This window comes from Balaenoptera musculus, chromosome 3, assembly GCF_009873245.2.
Source record: "Balaenoptera musculus isolate JJ_BM4_2016_0621 chromosome 3, mBalMus1.pri.v3, whole genome shotgun sequence".
NCBI classification, from domain to species: domain Eukaryota; kingdom Metazoa; phylum Chordata; class Mammalia; order Artiodactyla; family Balaenopteridae; genus Balaenoptera; species Balaenoptera musculus.
Window position 1 is genome coordinate 20,519,135 of NC_045787.1, and position 16,876 is coordinate 20,536,010.

The window sequence follows — 16,876 nt, forward strand, 5'->3', positions numbered from 1 at the left end:
AATACATTTTTTCTTTAACATTAGCTTTTTAGACTGAAATTAAAATAACATTTATACAAATGTCAGATTTTTTTCATCTTTGGCAAAATGAATTCTAAAAGTTGTCATTCGTTTACATTAGTTGGATGGAAAAAATAAAACCATTATTGAATTAGTTTACCTTTCTCATTGAAGGATCTAATGACACTGATATTAAATTGGTGTGTGCTCTTGATTGTTTGTGAAGAATTTCTTGTGCTAAGGGGGCCAGTGTACAAGAGCTAGTGCACATATCTAGATGTTCTATTGATGCGAGGGCAATGTTTGGATAAGTAATAAAATAAAAATGTATGTAACTTATGTTAGTATATATTATATTGCCTTGGTTTTCACAAAATCTGCTAATTATGTTGTGATATGGTTTTCACATGAATGGATTAAACTCATGTAACAACAAACTAAAAATGCTTTGAGTCACTGTAGTTCCCAAAATTGTCTTAATAGTTTCAATTTAAAGAAATTTCATCTGCTGAGGATTACAATTAGGTTTGTCAATAGAATTAGTAAGCAATATTTAGATTCAGAAATGAACCCTGAATCTTTATATAAATATAAAATAAATTAAATATAAAATCAAATCAAATCATTATTTTTATTGTTTTATTTTAATTTTATCCTATGGATCAAATTTTGTATCAAGAATCTCAGTGATTCTTAAAGTAATGTCTAGATCCATGAAGGTTTAAGTTATTTTTCCTTCAGAATTTCAATACTGGAGTAATATAAATAAAACTTTTAAAGAAGCAGTATACAGCTCTCTGTGTTCACATCTCCTTTCAGTTGAGACTGTCACCTACAAATTGGCACTTGCCATCTACCTCTACAAGGATTAAATTATGAGCCGCTGCACCTACTGACCTTCAACATCTCCTGAAAGGAGTTCACGGTGGAGATCAGGAATGAGGCACTCTGTGGTCTGGGAAAAACTGACAGAACAGGCCTTCAGATAGTTAGATATTTTCAGGAGAAAATTTTATGAGCCCAATTCTTGTATCTCCTCGTATCTAGAAAAGCACTAAAATTCTTCATGGTGACGTCTGCTCCTCATGACTAGCAGTAACCTTCACGACACCAGCAGAAACCTTTTGCAAAAAATATGTGCTTGATTGCATGTACTCCGCCTTCACCAAAATCACATATATACTAACCTTCCCCCCTACCTCTTTGGAGCAGTTTCTCAGAGCTATCTGAAATGCTCTCTCTTGAGCTATAGTCCTCATTTTGCCACAAATAAGACTTAACTCACAACTCTGATGTTGTGCTTTTTTTTTTTTTCAGTCGACAAGATTATATCATGATCTAAAATGGTCAGATCATTGTCTCATCTAACATTGCTTTTGGGATTAGTTTATGTGAATTTTCTCTTTCAGAGTCATGCAAATGTTTTCTTTTATTTGTTCCAATCTGCTTAAAATTTATTGGAATGAAACTCTGTTGACTATTTCAAAGGCATTTTCTTTCTGTTAAAAGAAATTTTCTCTATCTTATAAAAGTATTTCAAACCTATTAATAGGTTCAAACAATAAAACATACAGTTGTTTGTTTTTTGTAAGTGTCTGTTGTCATAACAAAAATCAAAGAATAGTTCATATTAAATAAGAGTATACTGTGCATATTCAAAATGGTTTCAAAATGATTTGCTCCTTTTTTAAAGGATCTTCTGTTTTATTTGTTATATTGAATCATATTCACCGTCTAAATTAAATCTAGTTATTATAATAGTATTTAGTAATTCTTTCCACTGAGTGTCTGAGAGTAGTTGTAAGCTGGTCTTTGTTATGTGCCTCATTAAACCATAATGGAAAAGAATATAAAAAATAACGTATATATATGTAATATAACTGAATCACTTTGCTGTACAGCAGAAATTAACACAACATTGCAAATCAATTATACTTCAATTAAAAAAATAAAAAATAAATAATTTCAACTTTAAGAGATTCTAGAAAATATCAAAAATGATGTTTGAATATTCTAAAGATTGTTGTAATTAGCACAGTTGAGATTATGTCTCCCAGTAATGCATTCAATTACATACCACACAGGGCACAAAAAAAAATCTCCTGGAATTTTAGCCAAAATTCTGGATTGTAATTTCTTTTTATTCTTATCAGCAGCATTATTAATGTGATAATCAAGGATTATAATCACTGGTTGCTTTCTCAATCTTCACTTAAGTCAAAATTCTGTATTTTTACAAGTAAAAGAATCAATGAAACAATCATGAGTTTAAACTTAGCTGTTTTCTTACTCTTATAGTTCAAATATATGTAAAGTGAATCTCAGCTTTTTAACATGACTAGATGGCCTGAGTAATATTTACTTAAAAAATTTATGTATATTATAGTATATAATTTAATTAACCATTAAACAATAATCTTATTTCAGTTCTCCATCTTAAAGAGTAATTATTTGTCTTATATTTTTATATAATATGTTTTGGCATTTGAGCATTAAATTTTGAAATAATTTCTACAAAAATCAAAATATTTATATTGTTTTCTGGAAAAAGTGAATGTTTAGTACCACAAGAATTATCATTAATCATTATCATTATGATTGGCTAATCATTAGACACTCATTATGATATTTTTAAGTGTCAGTGTTCTATACTGATATTCCTTTGTTGAATAAGTGTTGTGTAATTTACTATGTCTTTTTCTTTTTTCTTATAGTAATTGCTGTTTTTGAGTTCAGGTGGAAATTGTTCACTTTTATTGTTTCTAAGTTTTAAATATTAATCCAAACCACCTTTAAAATATTTTTTTTCTTTCAATTTCTGCCTGTTTTCCCTGACTTCAATTTAACCAGAACACGTGGTGGCCAGGATGGGAAGTTTTACAATAGGCTGAGGACAGAAAGGATACATGGGGACCGAGGACAGGAAATCTGCATTATTAATATGCATACTTACCCTTGTATATCTAGTTTGGAATTTTGTCATAGATCTAGATAGATGATAGATAGACAGATAGACAGATAGATGCAGGCAGACAGATAGACATTAACATGCAGAAAATACCACCTCTATGTATATTTAGGTTTAAAAAAACATTTATGATCTACTAATATATGTCAATGGTTGCTGTGGATTTTTCAACACATATTCTTAGTTTACTTTCTTAAAAAGACTAAAACTCAAGTGAAAGATTTATTTTTTAGAAAAACATTAGATCTTTCAAGAAAAGTTGATGTATAGCTAATGTGTTCATCTTTAATATATTGATATTATGTCCAAATATTGGATATAGCTATCATTTAAAAAAAGTATGTTATAGTAAAAGTATATTTCAGTAAACAAATTGACAGATTTTTTGCAGAAAATTAGATATGATATGCTGACACTTTAGTGTCCTTTAAATAATTTTAGACTTCATTAGTTCTACAATATTCAAATAATTCAAATATTTATTTAATGTTGCTTTTGTTTTCAAAAGTTTATTAAGGTTATAAATAGCAAAAGTAGAATTATACATATGCTATGTTTCAGTTTCATTAATGTATTAGGCTTTCAAAATTGCAAATACTCATTATCACCACAGAGATATAGATCATTTCCATCACCCCGAAAAGTTCACTCATTCTTCTTTCCAGTTAAAATTCCCCTACCTTACCACTTACTGATTTCAGTCAGAATAACTGTTTTTTTTTTATTTTATGTAAATGGAATTATAGATGTGGTAGACAACCTCCAACATGACCACTGATAATTCTTGCTTCCCTCTCCTTAGTGTGTGCTGGATCTAGTAAAATCTAATGACCGAAATATGGCAAAAGGAAATCACTAACAACATCAGGTTAACAAGTGTTGGTAAAGATGAGGAGAAAAGGGAACCTTTGTGTGTTGTTGGTGGAAATGTATATTGGTGCAGCCACTATGGAAACCAGAATGGAGGTTCCTCAAAAAATTAAAAATAGAGCTACCATATAACCCAGCACTCTCACTTCTGGGTGAGATATCAAAAGGAAATGAAACCACTATCCCAAAGAGGTATCTGCATCCCCATGTTTATTGCAGCATTACTCACATTATCCAAGATATGGAAATAACCTAAATGTCCATCAATGGATGGATGGATAAAGAAGATGTGCTATGTATACATTTGAGGTAATACTATTGAGCAAGAGAAAGAAGAAAATCCTGCCATTAGCCACAACATGGATGGACCTTGAGGGCACTACGATAAGTGAAAAAGGTCAGACCGAGAACAACAAATACTGTATGATCTCACATATATGTGGAATTTAAAAAAAAACAAAAAAACACAAAACCAAGTCCAGAGAAACTGACAGTTAAGAGTGATAGTTACCAGGGGCTGGGATGTGGGAGACATGGGGATATATTGGTCAAAGAGCACAAACTTCCAGTTATAATATTAACAGGTTCTGGGGATCTAATGCATAGCATTGTGATTATATTAATAATACTGTATTATATTCTTGAAAGTTGCTAAGAGAGCAGATCTTAAATGTTTTCACCAAAAAAAATAAACATGACATTATGAAGGTGTTTAATGCTACAGTGATAATTATATTTTATTATTTAAGTGTATGAAAATATTTTACACCTTAATCTTACATAATAGGTCAATTATATTTCAACAAAGCTGGGGGGGAAATTAGGTTATAGAGTATGGCTTCTATATTGGGAGCAGTCTTGCTACTAATCTGGAAAGGCAGCGATGATGTTCTGAAAGTTCTACCTAACAAAGACCTGAGGAAAGCTTTCTACCAGCCCACAGTTTGGAACTAAGACTCAAGTCCAACGGTTCACAAGGAAATGACTCCTCCCAATAGCCACATGAGTGAACTTGAAAACATATCCTTCTGCTATTGAGCCTTCAGATACCATAGCCCCAGTTAACACTGACTGCAATCTTCTGAAACTTTGAGTCAGAGGTAACCAGTAAGTTGTGCTCAGCTCTCCAACTCACATAAACATGAGAAAATGAATGTTTGTTGTCTTAAGCCACTATATTTTGGTGCAATTTGATAAGAAACAATAGATAGCTAATACATACTTTATGCATGTTTTTATGTCTGCTTATTTTGTTCATATTTTTTCAAGATGGCTGTGTTTTGAAATTCATCCATGTTGTATTGTGTGTATGTAGTTAATATCTTGTTATGTTTACATAGTATTCCATTCTTATGAGAATATGAGAATTTCTTAAGCAGTTGTCGGGATTTTATTGGTCTACTAGGAATAAGACTAATGCAATTTCTTGTGGACACATGTTTTAGTTTCTCCAGGAATATTGTTTCTTGATCATGACAAAGAAGTACATATTATTTTTCAGATTTTGCCAAACAGTTCTCAAAAATTTTAACATTTTACACACCCATGAGCAATACATGAGAGTCAACTTTTTCAACACCCTCTCCAACATATTGTAAGTTCTACTTAATAGTAGTCATTCCAGTGGCAAGATATCATAACCCATTGTGGTTTAATTTTCATGTCCCTGTTAACTAATGATGTTTCATAACTTTCATGTGCTTATTCAACATTTGTACATGTTCTTTAGTGAAATTACGCTCAAATTTTTTACTGCTTATTTATTAAACTCAGTGGTTATCTTCTAAATATAGATTTATAGGAGTTCTTATATATTTTGGAAATGAATGCATTTTCAGATACACCTACAAGGAATATTTTCTCCCAGTGTGTGATTCACTCATTCATTTTTCTTATGCTGTCTTTTGATGAACAGATAAGTTACGCTTATTCATATATTTACCATTTATTTTGGTCTTTATTCCTTCCTACACATCTGGACTTCCATCTGGCGTCATTTAACTTCAGAATGAAAAACCTTTATTGTTATTTATTGTAGTGAAGTACTATATGAGACAAGTTAATTTAGATTTTTTTTAAATTTACTTTTTAAATGTATTTACTTTTGTCTTCGTTTGTGAAGCTTATTTTTTCCAGGATGTAGAATCTTAGGTGTACAGTTTATTTTGATCCCAGCACATTGTCTTCTTTCTCTAGTTTTTCTTTTTTTGTGATGCAACTTTAGGCATCATTTTCTATGTCATTCTTTGTAAAGTGTCCTTTCCCACTAACCCCAACAATTTCTATGATTTCCTTTTTATATTTAGTTCACAGCCCTTGATTTTGATGTGCCTAGTTTGATATTCTTTGTATTCATCCTATTTTGGACAGAGTGAGCTTCTTGGATCTTTGAGTTGAGGCACTACAACATTTTGGGAAAATTCTTGGCCACTGTTTCTCCAAATATGTCTTGTATACAATTCCTCTCTGCTCTTCTCCTGGGTCTCCAATCACATGTATGTTAGAACATCTGATATTTTCGGCAGACCTTGGATATTCTGTTTACATTTATTAATTTGTTTTTAACTCCTCTTCATTGAGATAATTTATAGACTAGCTTTAAGTTGACTGATCCCCTTTTTTTTCTATTGTGTCTAATCCATTGTGAATTTCATTGATGGATTTATTTTACTAACATTATTGTATTTTTCAGTTCTAACATTTCCATTTGCTTCTTTTTATAGCTTCCATTTCTGCATTGAAAAATCACCATCTTTTTATGCAGTTATCAAATTTTTCCAATAGACACTTTACCTAATATTTTTCATTCTTATTTTAAAGTTTTTTTTTTTATTACTCCAAAATCTTCTTCTATTGATACTTTTTGCTCTTGGTTATGGGTATATGTTAGTGCTACTTTGTAATTGCACAATCCTCTTTGTATGTGGGTCACTGTCTATTAAAAAAACCAAACACTGGAGGTTGATATAAATAATATGATTTCCAGAAAAGGGCATACCCCATATTCTATCAAGATGCTAGCCTGTATGACTGATATCTAGTCAGTAGCTTAGAAGCATCTGGATTTTTTATAGTTATTGTTAGATTTACTTCTTTAATTTCAAATATTTTGAGGGCCTGATTAAGACCTTCCCTTTAGTAGAAATGAGATCTGAGTATCTTATGCTGATTTACAGCTCTGATCCAATCATTCTCAACTGTGGGAGATTCCTTTTTGTTTTGCAACCCGGTGCCAGATTTTTTGGGGGGAGGGGGTGTTTTTGTTTGTGTTTTCTATGTCCTCTACTCCTGCCCCAATTTTTAAGTTTCTCAAATCTCCTCTTGTTACCATGCTTCCTGGTCCATGGCTTTTATCAGGTTGTTAGCTGACACTTGGTATAGGTCATTCTTGCTTTGGCAGTACATGTCTCAGTCCTCCTGCCCTGTCCTGAGCCTCAGATTGCTGCTTTATACCCTGGGATGCCCTATATACCTTTATGGAGAACGATTTCAGCTCTACTTCCTGGTTCCCAGCTATTGGCCTCTTCTTCATATTTACTTGGTGAAGACTGTTAGGGTAAGTGTTTGCAAGTGGGAGGAGACTCACTTCATGACTGGGGGTGCTCAGGATTCTAATTCATCGTGCTAGGCTACATATGGCCATTAATTGTCCATGTGTTTCTTTTTCTTTTTCCCTTGTGTGTTCACTTATTATTCTGTTCTGTTCCCAGAATGAAAGTAGCCCTGGGAAGCTTTTCTCCTACAAAGGGCAATTCTATTTTAGAATTTATTTTATTTAGATTTTCTAATGTTTAGTGCTCTGACGGGAAGGAGAAGGTTATGATTTTGTAACTTACAATGGCTGATTTTATTGTTCTAATTAGAGTGATGGTTATTTGTGACTACATCCTAACCAAATCAAATATAAACATTACATTTAAAAAACATTTAATTTTACTTTACTTACAAGGAAAAACATCCATCATACTAATTTAATTTTTATTCTGTTTCTCCATTTGCAATTCTGTCATATGTGAAAAGTTTAATTTTAGACAAAGGAGTAACTTCTTAAAATGTGCTATAACACTTTCAGTACAATAAATATATCATCTAAGTTCTCAACTTATATTTTCAGTTTTACTTTGAGAAGTGCTTTTTCCTAGTATTTTTTCTATGCCATCTTAGCCTTTATATAAGTCTGGAACTCATATATTAAGAATATTGGTAGAAATATCCAATTGCTAAGCCAGTTAATCATTATGTCTACAAGGAACTTTCTCTAAAAAATGATAATGTGAGGAAAAAAATATCAAGCCATGGTTAAAGAAGTCAAATATAAAGCTTGGTAGGAAAAAAATGCTTTTTTTGTTACAAGCATTTACATTTTTATCAACAGGCTAAAATAAGTAAAAAGGACTAATGTAGTTTTCTGTCTTAGTTCTAGATTTTGTTCCTGCACATTCATTTGTCTTTTTTATGTGAGAAACTTTGTGGTGGTATTTACCAGTGAAGCATATGTATTTGTTTTAGGTTATTTGCAAACTGTGAAGTTGCTGAAAAATTTGTGAAGGTAAGATATTGGTTTTTAAGGTATTTTTCTTTTATATTGAATATTTTCTATCCTTACTATGCATGAAATTAAAAAGCTCTGATGGGAAAAAAATACATGTGTGTGTATATTTTTAATTAAATTATTTATTTTTATTTCTTTTTTTTTCAAATGTACAAAATCTTATATACCTTTCAAACAGATGCATCAAATGTTAATATCTTTCCAAACCTGTTCTACCTCTTTCTATCTTCCCTATCACTAAATCATTGCAGATGACAAGGCCTTCCATCCCTAAATCCTTTGCCATGTATCTCTTAGGAAAAAGGACATTAATTTCTATGTAATAACAAAATTACTATAAATTACCTACAAAAATCAATAGCAATTCGATAGTATAATCAAACAAGATCCCCAAGCTGGCTTCACACTTTCTCTTTTATCTTTTAATTTTGCAATGCAGGTTCATGCATTTCACATTTCTATGAAGTCCTTTTTAACCCCTTCAAACTAAATCATTCCCATTGCTTTTCTCTATTCTTTATGGCATTAAACCTTTGAAACGTCCAGACCAGGTACCTTGGAAAATGTCTTGCACTGTCAATTTGTCTATTTTCTTTTGACTACATTCTGGTCAATAGTTTCTGGAAAGAACATTTTACAGATGATGCCTTTAACTCCTACTTTATGACATTCATATAAGTTGCCCAGTTTTGCTGATAGAAAATTTGAACATTTAGTTAAGGAGGAGAATGATAGAATTCATTATTATAAGAGTATATTTTTCAATGTGTAATTAAAAAGTAAATTATGGAGTTATTCTTTGAGACCATGTTAATGGTCTGTTCCTCAAAAAACATTCACACAATGAATTTTAGCATCTCTTGATTATCCTTGCCTGAATCTTTGTTTGATAATCTTTCCTTTAAATTGTCTAAAAAAATGGGGATTTTAAAAATATCATCATTTGTTGTACATTTATTAACTTTACTCTTTTCTCTCTCTCTTCATGGATTCAAGTAATTTTTTTAGTTAATTCAATTTGTTATAATTTATTACTGTCATGATTCTTTTTTATACCCAAATTGTCAACATGATCAATGGCAGCCTCTACAATTTAGTCTTATATCCCACTTTTTTGGAAAATATTATGAAATATGAAACACATAAAGAAAAATGCATAAACAATTTTATTCCTTGATACATTTTTACAAAAGGAACCAACATTTTTATCTGTTAATCAGATTAAGGAAATACATTTTATAAAATCTCAGCAATTCTCCTCATGTCCCCTAAATATTACAATCCTCCAGGAAGCCACTGTCCTGACTTCTAGGCTTTTCAGGATGGTCAGAAAAAGCCACCCCATTTCACAGTCCTGGTAGTTATTCTTCTTAACATAAAAAAACAAGTGCAACAGTCATTTGATCACCAAAACTCTTGCTTCAAAATTAATTATTCATAATGCCCATACATGTCACTAATTGATATTTTCCCATTTCTCATTGGCTATATAACTGATATCAAATGCAAGGATACAGGCAAATGAATTCCTAAATCTCATTTTTAAGGGTCTGTTTGCTGGGAACACTCCTGAGACCATATGCTGAACCAGCCAGGTCCCATCAAAAAAGCAGAAAATAAGCTAGGTATGTCAAAACTGAGAGGTTAAGTTGAGGATAGAATATAAGTTGTTGGAGAAATAAATATGAAACAAGGACACAAGGGAACACTGAAATTGTAACTTCAGAAAGAAGTAACTCCTTGAGGTGACAAAGAAGAAAGCCTTTGGTTATTAGAATCTAGAAACTTGAAGGATAGATATAATGTTTAAAGTGTCGACTTGACTGGGTCATGGAATGGCCAGATATTGGTCAAATATTATTCTGGGTGTTTTGTGAGAATGTTTTAGGATGAGCCTAACATTTAAGTCAATAGGCTGAGTAAAGAAGATTGCCTTCCCTAGTGTGGGTGGGTGGGCTTCATACAATTCGTTGAATATCTGAATAGAATAAAAAGCCTGAGCAAGAGGGAATTCCTCCTGTGTAACTGCCTTGACCTGGGATATTAGTCTTTTCCTGCCTCCGAACTCAAATTGAGACATCAGCTGTCCCCTTTCTCAAGCCTGCAGGCTGTAACTACACCCTTGGGTCTCCTGGCTGTCATGCTTTTGGACTCATACTGGAGCTAAGCCATGGGCTTTCCTGAATCTCCAGCTTGCTGAATGCAGATCTTGGGATCTGTCAACCTCCATCATCTCTGAACCAATTTCTTATACTAAATTTAATATATATATATTGGAAGATCCTGTTTCTGGGAGTGCCAGGAAACAAGCTGGAGGTGTTGATTATCAGCCATTGCATGGGTGAAGAGCCATCTCTGTGGCAAGTCTCTTAGGAAAGTAAACAAACAGGATGGAGCAAGTCCTCTCTCCTTCTTCCTGCCTTCCAGTCTTCCTTCACTCACTAACAAAGTCACTTAGTATTAAAACCTAACAAAGTATTAAAAACTAACAAAGAGTCAGCTGGCAATAAAAGAAATCACGTCTTCAGAGACACAACACTAGTATCAAAGAGTAGCTTAATAATCCTGCCTTCTGACACTATAGATTAGATTTGTCAAAATTGAACCTTATATAAATGGAATCATGCAGAACATACAGTATGTACTACTCTGCATACTCTCTCTGTGCGCCATTTACATTTAATTCCATCTTATTTAATGTTGGCAAACACCTACATTTCTTTGAACAATATTTACATTGATTTCACTTAGGGTAAATCAACTTGCCTTTAATTTTCTATCTGCAATTTCTGAGATGGTCTTCAAGACTCCAACTTCTGATACCTAATGTCCTTCTATATTTAAAAGTTTCAAATTCTTGTTTCCTGTGGTTCTGTTACACCTTTTTTTAATGAACAGATTTATACTTGAGAACTAAAATATTTACTTCCTTCCTGGATTGTATTAAAAGGACTCTGAGATTTTAACATTTCAGATTTTGCACTACACTGTTAAAATAGTAAAAGTCTCTGAAATAAACAGTAAAAGTCTCTGAAATAAAATTTAAACTAATGGGGCAAATATTTCATATGCCAATTTAAAAAGTTTTAGTGGATAAAATGAAAAAGTATTAAAATGCATTTAAACACATAAGTGTGTCATTCAGAAAAAAAGATATAGTTTCCATAGTTTTTCCTACATTCATAATCAGGACATTATCCAATAATTTGTTAAAATGAACAATGTCAATCTATATTTCTAAGGCCACAAACTGATGTTTTTGACTATATCATCCATTCTCTACTCAGTTTCACACTGCTCATTAGAACTAAGAAATTTTTCATTAGAGATCAACAGTGATCACTTCAACTGCTAGTTTTCAAAAAAAGTTGAAAAACTTTTTTTGTTATTTCTTATTATCAATAAAATAAAGATTAAATTCTGAAAATCCAAGAATTTTCATTTAAAAATGGTAGCAAACTATAGTGTATTGGATGCTTATTTGGGTTTGATATTTGAAAGATATTGCTAGAATTATTCTACACTTTACTTAGTAGATACAGTTATTATCCCCATTCCATAAATGAGGGAGAAGAGCATTAGGGAAGTTGAATGATTTCCCCAAAGACACATAGGTTCATCCAGGAATTTATTCATCTTTTCCAAATCCAGAGCCCCAGCTTGTCCATTTCCAGGACTGCTATATTCTAAGTAAATGTTCTTCCCAAAGCAGCCAAGAGTATCTATTTATCTTTTATAATTTTATACATATTCTCCCTGCTAAAAATGAAATCATAAGTTTATTCCTACACAAATGGTCCTAACTTTTCTTTCTACCTATCCAAAATGTTGGCTATTTTACCCATTTAGGTTCTATTTATTTCTAAAACCTTTCTTGAAATACACTAGCCAAAAATTACTTTTCTTCTTCCTAACTGCTGAAAATTTCTTATGCTCACATAACTCAGGTTTAGAAGGTTTCCTCTGTTCCATCATGTTTATAACTTGTATTTGGGAAATAATTTGAAATGTTAAGTGCGAGTGTGGTCCTCCTTGTCTTAGATGCCTCTCGTGCTCATCCGTCTGTTTTGTTTCCACTTCTTGAGAAATTTTTCCCTACTTTCAAAATCCACAGACTTTTCTCTCCCCTTTCCTGTATACAACCCAATCAGAAATCTATTTTCCATCTGGGAAAGTGATTCTCCTGTTCAGCGTTTGAGCAGTGTATTTTCTACCTATGAATTCTCTCTCTTGCCATGTGGAAATGAAGTTAGATAAGGCCATGCTTGGGACCAAAGTTGTATTTGCCTTCCATCCATTTGTTTTGTGAACAGTGACACAGGAAAGTTAATGTTTCCATGGAAGAGGAAGAAGAGGGAATCAATGGGAGACTATTAGAATTACAAAATATGCCAGACACAGTCCTTCACAACAAACCCTCTGTATAGTTCACTTTTTATTGTATCTCCCTCCCATGGAGAATCTGAATGTTCCCTTCCAGGCAGTAATGCTTATCTGCAAAGCAGCACGATGCTATGAAAGTGTTATTTTCCTCAAGGTCTCTGAGTGTTTGAAGAATAAACTTAGATATTAGCTGAATATCTACATCCTTCTGTTATTTACCTTATTTTATTTCTCACTGTGATTACCCCTAGCACAGGTGGAATCATTCCCCAAACAAGATGAGCTCCACAGCAAGTGGCTAGAAGGTGAAAAACAGGAAAATGCTTGAACAGCCAACTTGTTCAGTTTCTAGTTTTTTGCACCTAACCATGTGGTTCCCTATCCTGTAACTGCAGCCATAAACAATTTCTCTTTTGATACATTATTTTTCATCCAGTCTCTAGACCTAACAAGACATTCCCTGTTCAGGTATTTCCACTAGGGGGATAGATGAGGAAGAAAGCTGCAGTGTGAGCAGTACCTACCTAGTATAATCAAAAGATGGAATTTCTTGTCTTTTTTCACCCTTCTGGACTACATATGCCAGGCTGGAGAACAGAAATGGGTGCTGATTGATCATACACATTTTCCTGGCTGGAGTGGCACCAAACAATTTTTTTTCTCTGATTTCCAAGGCTCCTCAGTCTTACTCATACTCAGTTAAGTTTTCCTTAGCTTTGAGCTTTACAGACCTGGGAGCTCTTAATGGGAAAATTTTACCATGAACTCCCAAAGAAAAAGCAGACTCTCTTCTCTAAACTCATAATAGATGTCTTAGAATTAAACCTGCCACTTTTCCTACTAACCAGATGTAAGACATGTCTTTTTGAACTTTCTACTCTTCTACAGAGTTTAGTCTTCTAAGTCATAGTCTGCCTTCAGGTATCCATACCTCAGATGATAAATGGACACATGCCTGGTGAAATACCAGGGTCCATTTGTGCTGGAATATTGTCATTAGGAAGCTAGAGAAAGGATGCTAGCATAAGTTATATAGCATATGTAGTTAATTCAAATACACAAAAGAACCAGTCTAGGTTTGTAAATCACATCTGCACATGTTAAACCTGAGCTTGTGCTATGCCCAATACTTCTAGGGAGATTTTTACTCAATTGAAAAATTCTGGATCCAAAGTAGGGGCTTTAACAACTAATTCTATGCCTTCTCTTTTCAGATAATTTTCTGGAATACCGTGAAAATGTATTCTTATTAGCAAATTCAAACAATCTGCATTTTTTTCTTTTCCAGCCACACTGTACTCAGCCAGGGATCTTAAAACATGCATTCATTAGATTATAACATTGTCAACTCAGTCTCAAAGTGGTCCACTGGTATCCCCAAAATGGTTGTAACTTATCTTTGTTACCATACATCTATTATCAAAGAGGTTCTTTATTATTATATCAAAAGTAATTGGTTGTAATTCTAAATATTATTAATATGCTCTTTGTGCACATATGTGATCCTGGAAACACATATCTGTTACATGCCAAGCCCCCACATGAATTTGAAGTGGATCTCAGCCTTCAAATTGAGATTTGAAAGAAACTTTTATATAATGCTTTCTTACTGAATCACCATTCCATGGGAATGACAGGAAAAAAAATTAAGCCAGCCTTTTCTGTGTACTGTCCTTTCCAGAGACCAGCTGGGACCTCTGATGGATGAGTTAGGAAGTGCCAAGAAAACGAGTTGGCATCTAGAACTTTTCCTAATATTTGTATTCTTATAAAATGTATTGTTTAATATGTCTCTTCAAACACTGTTAGATCTTTGAAAATAGTGCTAATTCCACTTACACTTTGTTTTTGGAGTACCTCAGTAAATTTTAGTTGAATGGATTATATTCTTTATTTTGTACTTCTTATTTCTAAAAAAGAAAGATATATGATGATAACTATTTTGAAGCAACTTATAAAACTATTCAGTGTATTTATACAGATAATAAATATGCAAACCATTGAACAGTATAACTGTTAGTTGTTTTGTCTGAACCTACATATAAATTATTTAATAATATGTATGTAGAATCTATTTTTAAAGACATTTTGAGGTTAATTTTTGGTTAAGTTTGTTCTCCTCTAGCAAGTTAGTTATCACATTCCAACTTCACACACACACACACACACACACACACACACACACACACACACACCCCAACATAATTTCAGAGTATTGTTTGATGGATGTCAGAATTTATAAGTTAATGCCCAAAGCCTGTTCCATGGGAAATATATATATGTATGTGTGAATTTGTGTTTATGTATATCTGAATTTGTATTGGTGTGGATAATAAACAAAAATATTTAAAGGAAAACAAAGAATAAAGCTAATTTGCTTAGCTTGTGCAAACTAACTATTTTAGATGGTATAAAAATTCTGAATTTAATTGGGTCAATAGATATATTATTTTATCTACTTATGGATTTTTGAAAAAGTGAAACTGTACATATCCCTTTTATAATAAATTATATTTTAGACTGTTGATAAGTTTTTACAATATCTAAATGAGTATGTGTATTAAACTACCCCTATAGAAAAATGAAACATTGACCCTGATTTTTATGAAGATAGAACAGAATAAAGTAAACAGAGTAACTGAGGTATTGCCAAATGTGCTTAAGAATGTTTTACATATTTTGGAACTAAACTTAGGCTAATTACCATAGAAAAAAAATAGAGGGCAATAAATAAGAAAAACCATTACTGCCTTATATATTTTGCTTATGATCCTTAATATTATACTATTTAAGCAATTTCACATCAAGATGACTTTACTAATATCGGTTTATACTTGAAATAAAGAAGTAAGATAAAAATTTTAAATGAATGATAATCCCCATTCATTCAAATTAACAAATGGGTATTCTTCAAAATTAAATTAAAATATATACAGTTAATATCTCAAAACTCTCTGTTGAATGGTGTAATCTAGACTCTAAATCATACATAAATCTGATTTTAATCAATAATGAATTAATAGCTATATTTTATAATATAGCCGAAAATATTTTTCCACTGCACCATCAATGACAAAGATAAGACCAGTTGCATCCTAGATTAAGCTGAAAATGTGTCAAGGCTATCATACTCTATTCATCATTTACATAGAGTTTATTCACAGTTCACAGCTAAAGAATCATGCACGAAGATAGTAACATCATGATTCAGTGCTAATTAACTGTTTTTGCTGGAAGTCTTCCTGTTAGTACTATCATATCATGCTTGAATATTTTGAATTATATTCTATAGGGTATGTTTCTTGTAGTTTCAATTAACCCATCATTTTTTTTGCTTATTATTCATATTATTACCAGATAAACAAAGCTGATCCTCTAGAATCTTACAATTCAAACATATTTAAGTAGAGTGTAAAATTAATATCAAGCTAAACATATATATGACATTATTCAGATTAATCATTATTATTTCAAATAAAATTAAAATCAACTATATACTTCTGTAAAGAGTAAAATATCCAAATTAGAATAGATACATTAAAGGCATTATTTTTTTAAGTTAAGGTGTTGTAAACTTAATCTCTGAAAATCCTTTGTATAGAATTTTAAACAATTGATGCAAATAAGTGTGTTGTCCCTTGTGTGTTGTGTGTGTGTGTGTGTGTGTGTGTGTGTTATGAGTATTCCATATTAACCATTTTTTTCCCACCATGTATGGTTTGGCAAAAAAAAAAACCATAATGATGAGGAAAAAATTCTCTGCTCTATTTTCAGCTCATCTCTTTCGTCTTGGAGGTGTGTTGATCAGCTTAGTATTCCACTGATAATCTCTTGGTTTCAGAGCAGATGCACTGATGATAACAAAATGTTAGAGCTCTCAACGGCAAACTGGAGTCTTCAAAGTAGAGAACTTTTTCATCTGCAGTAAATGTCATATACATCTAAGCTACTCATAAACTATTAAAATCACATAAATGTAATTTTTCCCCCAAATTATCCTAGTGATAATTACTCAGTAACCTGAGAAAGCCTATGCATGCCCTCTGAGTGATAGGAGGAGTAGGAGTGAAATTTTCCATTTCATGTTCCAAGGAAGACAACCC